The sequence below is a fragment of the Neophocaena asiaeorientalis genome, unplaced genomic scaffold, assembly GCF_003031525.2.
Source record: "Neophocaena asiaeorientalis asiaeorientalis breed wild unplaced genomic scaffold, Neophocaena_asiaeorientalis_V1.1 scaffold30, whole genome shotgun sequence".
NCBI lineage: Eukaryota > Metazoa > Chordata > Mammalia > Artiodactyla > Phocoenidae > Neophocaena > Neophocaena asiaeorientalis.
In genome coordinates, this window is record NW_020174923.1 from 10,227,350 (window position 1) to 10,233,265 (window position 5,916).

A 5,916-nucleotide genomic window follows, 5' to 3' on the forward strand; every position below is an offset into this window, starting at 1 on the left:
TTTCTGGAAATATGTAACACCAACTTTACTGCTAAGCTATGGAAATGAGCTGTTAACAGAGAGGGTCAATCAGGGAGATTTTAGTTTCTACTTCTTAACTCTTCTATATTGTTTTAATCTTTTTGCCATGAGCAAACATACTTTGTTCATAGAAAAAAAATGGCTTTAAGGGAGATGAGAAAGTCATGCTCTGGTTTTCTTGGTGAATTTAATTATCTCTGCCACTTCACTTTTTTATTTTTAATGTTACATGAGCTTATTGTAAGGAAAAAAGTATAAAGTACAGATTTTCAAATAGAGACAAGTATAAAAATTATTCATGATCCCACAATCAAAATATAACTACTGTTAATAAGTACGTGTCTGTGCATAAATGTGGTTTGTATTTTAGATTATATGTTTTTTACCACGTCCTGAGTCATTCCCACTAGTATAAATATACTCTAGTATCTCCCAACAACAACAGTAAAACCCTCCCTTGACTCAAATCTCCCTACAGATACTGCACTGCTTCTCTGCTCTCCTTTGAAGAAATATTTCTTAAAAGTTGTCTTTACGTGCTGTTCCCACTTCATCCCTTCTCATTCTCTCCTGAAGTAACTCTAAACAAGTTTCTTCTCACTCTTCAGTAGGAAAAACTTCTGCCAAGATCACCAATGACCCCCCCAACCCCCACCAACATGGCCAAACACAGTGGTCAATCCTCAGCCCCCATCTCACCCCTCCTTTGTCAATGTGGACACAGTCATTAACTCACTTCCCTAGAAAGCCTCTTTTTGCTTGGCCTCAGGGATACCACTTTCTCTCTTAGAGGCCTTCTCACCTTAATCAAGGCCTTCTCAGTCACCCTGGCTAGCTTCCCATCATCTCCCCAAACTCTACACATTGATGTGCTCAAGGTCTCAATTCTGGGACGTCTCGCCTCCATGTAGGAAAGATGTCATTTCTCCCATTCAGTCTCGTGACTTTTAAAAAAACATTATAGTCCTCCCTAGAGCAACCACTAAAAAGTACAGTGGATAAGGCTACAAAGGCAATATATAAATTAAAGTGGAGCATAAAATTAACCACAATGAAGGCAGAAAAGGAGGTACAAATGAACAGGAAGCAGGAGAACAAACAGAAAACAAATAGTAAATGACAGACTTAATTCTGGCCATATCACTAACTACATTAAACGTAAACATACTACACACTCCAATGAAAAGGCAGAGGTTGTCAGCAACAGAGATAGACTGAAAGTAGAAATTTAAACTAATACAAGACAAATAATAAGCATAAGAAGGCTAGAGGGATTATATTAATAACAGAGTAACTAGACTTGAAGACAAAGGGTATCAACAGAGTTAAAGGGTGATACTTCATAATAAAAAAAGGAGTTAATTTATTAGGAAAGTATAAAATTTACAAGCCTGAAAGACAAAATAGAATTTCAAATACATAAGGCAAAAATTGAAAGAATTAAAGAGGGAGATCCACAACTACAGGTGGAGATTCTCATACCCTTCCCTCAACTGTTGATAGAACAAGTCAACCAAAACCACTGAGGCAGAAGATCTGAACATTAACCGCCTTGACCTAATTGACATTTATAGAACACTAAATCCAACAACTGCAGATATCATTCTTTCCAAGTGTATCCAGAATATTAACAAATAGATCACGTGCTGAGCCACTGGAAAAACTCTCAGGTGATGGCAGCAAGATGAAGAACCAGGAGGTCTCAAGGCTCATCTTCCCCCGAAAAACAATGAATTAACAACTATATTCCGATGAAAATAGCAGTGATGGAACTCCAGAGCACAACAAAGAGGCAACAGAAACCCTGCGGAACACAGAAATCAAGGATGGATGCATAGAAAAGCATACCCTTCCTTCCGCTTGAAGACAATATGGAGCGCTCTCCCCCATAAGACAACATGTGCTGAACTCAGGGTCTGCCCCTGCCTACCTTCCTGTCCACCAGGCCTATAACTAGGTTAAGTCACAGCATAACCCAGCCGGGAAAGTGGAAGGAAAGGGACAATACCAGCCCCACCACCCCAAGAGCCAGGAGACCTACCAGGACCCACAGGAGCATGCTGCTTGGGATCAGATACTGAGGGAGCTTGACCAAGGGGGCTGGGGCACCACCAGTGCTGGGGACAATTAGCCATGTGGTAGCTATGGGGAAATGTCACTCATTGCTCCAACAAGTAGGGATGCTAGGCTCAAGATCTACGTACAAGATCTACAACTGCAAATAAAACACGCGAAGTCTCTGCCTTTGGGGGATGTCCAGTATGGAAAGAGTAGAAATAAACAGGAAAGGGAACAATATAAGTGTATGATTCCACACTGAGAGGGGTGCTGGGAAGGCTATGAATAGATTCTGAGTTGGCAAATGAGCGGGAAGATGCCCTGAGCCCCTCTGAGCCTTCCCAAGAAGGTTGACACTGGACGAGACTCAGAGTTGGAGAAAGAGCCAAAGAGATTAGCATGGGAGATAGCTCCAATGCAGGTAAAAGCTCAGGTATGCTCTACACACCAAAGGGGGCCGGGATGGGGGGTGGGGCTAGAATGCGGTAGGCAAGGGGATGAGGTTGGAGCGGGTCAGCAAAAGCCAGACTATGCCAGGGTTTTAGCTCATGCCCAAGGTTTTAGGGTCCATGCAGATGCAGCCCAGTGGAGGGCTTCAGCAGGGAAAGATGTGGGAGGACTGACAGTTTTAAAAGCCCATGCTGGCTGCAACACTAGAATGGCCTGGGGTGAGAAAAATGGGGAGATCAGTTGGAGAGCTATAAACGTCCAGGAGCAGTGAGGAGGTGCAGAGTCTGTAGGGAACCCTCGTAATGCTGGTGTGAAGTCAGGGAGCAGGCCACAAAACCACCCTCACTTCTGACACCAAGTGCAAGTTGGGGGTCCTCAAGACCACCCTTAGGTTTGATAATCTGCTAGAAGGACTCAGGGCTCAAGAAAGCTGTTACACTCACTGTTATGATTTATTAGAGTGAAAAGGTACAGATTCAAGTCAACCCGGGAGTCCAGGAAGATACGAAATGTGGGGCTTCCGTTGTCCTCTCTCCCTGGAGTCAGGACAGTGCTGCTGTCCCAGCATCAATGTGTGGTGACATTGCCAACCAGGGAAGTTCCCAAGCCTTGGTATCCAGTCTTTGCTGGGGTCCACCATGGAGGCACTTTGATGCCCACGTGACTGACCTCAGTCCAGCCCCTCTAGAGGTCAAGCTTATACCATGTGACCCAATCCCACCCATGTGACCCACCCATGTCACATGTTGCTGGGGCCCAGAGCCCCATCTTAAATCACTTTGTTGGTGTGGCCCACAGCTGCCAGGCAAACCAAGACCAGAACATTCCAAGGGCTTAGAGATCCCCTTAGAGATCCCCTTTGTCCAAGGGCAAAGGACAGACCTCTTTTGGGACAAGGTTAAATCCTCTGCTACACGGCCATTATCCCTGGAGTCTGGCTTTGTAAGCCGGACAGTCTCTGCTTGGCATTTTGTGGAAGTAGATAAAGAATCAAACTCCAAAGCAATTGTTCCAGATCCTTCTTCTGAATGGAGTCATTGTGCACATATTAGTTGGGGCAAGAAACTGCTGAGGAGTGAAATCCCAGTGCTTGCTGCTCTGGGTCGATTCTGTGAGACATTGTGTCCCCTGACTTTTCTGTCCAGGGGGACTGAGTTTCAGGTCAGTAAAAAAAAAAAAGGAAGCTTCATATGTCACCATGGCACTGGGAGTTGGGGGGGTGGGGACCAAACAGACAAGTTACCCCGAGAAGCATCATTTCACAGGGAATGTGCAGTAGAGAAAAGACCACCTCTTCTAGCTCCCCAGTTTGCACAAATGTGTGTAGGGGAGACTAGAAATACAGTGGACAGAGATTGGTGAACACACACTGCATGTGCCCAACACACAGCCTCTGGATAAAGAACTGGGAATTCTCTGTAACTGGTATCAAATCCGGATTCAAGGGAAGCCCCCCACACAGCTCATCACACCAGGACCGCAAAGCCAGGCCCTCCCCTTCTCAGCCCAAGGCTGAGGGTCAGAACTGAGCAGCCTCAAACCCTGGACCCTTCCTGGTAGCTGCGAGGATCCTCCCCGATTGAGCCTCACCTATTTTGGCTGCCCCATCACTCGGTCGCCACCACCAGCCCTCCTTCTGCCTCTGGGTCCACCAAGAGCCCAGCCCAGCCGAGGGAGCTGGGGGGTCAATGAGGGCTTTCTGAGAGCGAGGATGACCCTGGGGGGCAGGTGAAGGATGCACGTAGCTCCCTCATCCTACCCTTCTCCCTAGTGCTGCCTCCCCTCTTCTTTACCTCCTGGGGTCCAGGCACGCAGCGTTCTGCTTTCCCCACCCCCCTGCGTCATCCAGCTTGCCTGTCTCTCACTTAAACTCTTGCCACCTGGACCACAGTGGCCTCCTTTATTAAGGACACAGAGCCACCTGGGCCGGGGAGAAGGGAGGAGGGGCAGCAGCAACAAAGCCTCCACTAAGGACTAGGGGGAGGGGTCCCACTGGCAGCGGATGGGGGGAGGCAGAGGCAGTGGTGAGATGCCCCCACTGAGGGCCCAGAATCAACTGTCAAGTGCGTACAGACATGAAGAGTTTGTGTGCAACCAGCATGAGGCATATGTGTCAGAGACTCAAAGGCATCCGCGATCATTTGACATCCTTGATTTAGACTGATGTTCCTGCACCTCCTGTGAAAGCGTTTTATCTCTCTGCATCTTCCTCTCTCATCCACGTGCGCCTCACGCTCTCCCTCTCACTCTCTCACACGTTCCTCCTCCTCTGGTCTCTCCCCTCTCGGCTCATTCATGGTGGTGAGTTTCAATATCTTTCCATTCTGCTCCCCCCACCTCCTTCCCATGAAAAGAAGCCTCAGCCTGTCTTTTATGTATCCAAAATGCACACTTGATTTTTTTCTTACGAAACTCACCCTCTGTCTTTGTCACACATGCCAAGCCCCAGGATGTACTTGAAAACGGAGTTTGCATGTCCCAGGTGTCGTGCAGAAACTGATGGCTCACTGGAGGGTGTTGTCAGGAAACTCAATGAGGAGGAGTACCCATTATCACCTTGGGGAGCATAAAAGCCATCTCACCTGCTGGGACTGATTTAAGAAAAGCCTGGACAGCTGCACGTTAATCAATGAAGTTAGAACACACCCTCACACCATACACAAACATAAGCTCAAAATGGCTTAAAGACAAGCATAAGACATGACACCAAAAAACTCCTAGAAGAGAACACAGGCAAAACATTCTCTGACATAAACCGTATCGATGTTTTCTTAGGTCAGTCTCCCAAGGCAATAGAAATAAAAGCAAAAAAAAAAAATGGGACTAATCAAACTTATAAGCATTTGCACAGCAAAGGAAACCATAAACAAAGTGAAAAGACAACCTACAAACTGGGAGAAAATGTTTGCAAATGATGTGACCAAGAAGGGCTCAATTTCCAAAATATACAAACAGCTCATACAACTCAATAACAAAAAAACACAAACAACCCAATCAAAAAATGGGCAGAAGATCTAAATGGACATTTCTCTGAAGAAGACATACAGATGGCCAACAGGCACATGAAAAGATGCTCAACATTGCTAATTATTAGAGAAATGTAAATCAAAACTACAATGAGGTACCACCTCGCACCAATCAGAATGGTCTTCATTAAAAAGTCTACCAAAGGGGCTTCCCTGGTGGCGCAGTGATTGAGAGGCCGCCTGCCGATGCAGGGGACACGGGTTCGTGCCCCAATCTGGGAAGATCCCACATGCCGCGGAGCGGCTAGGCCCATGAGCCATGGCCTCTGAGCCTGCGCGTCCGGAGCCTGTGCTCCGCAACGGGAGAGGCCACAACAGTGAGAGGCCCGCGTGCCGCCAAAAAATAAAATAAAATATTAAA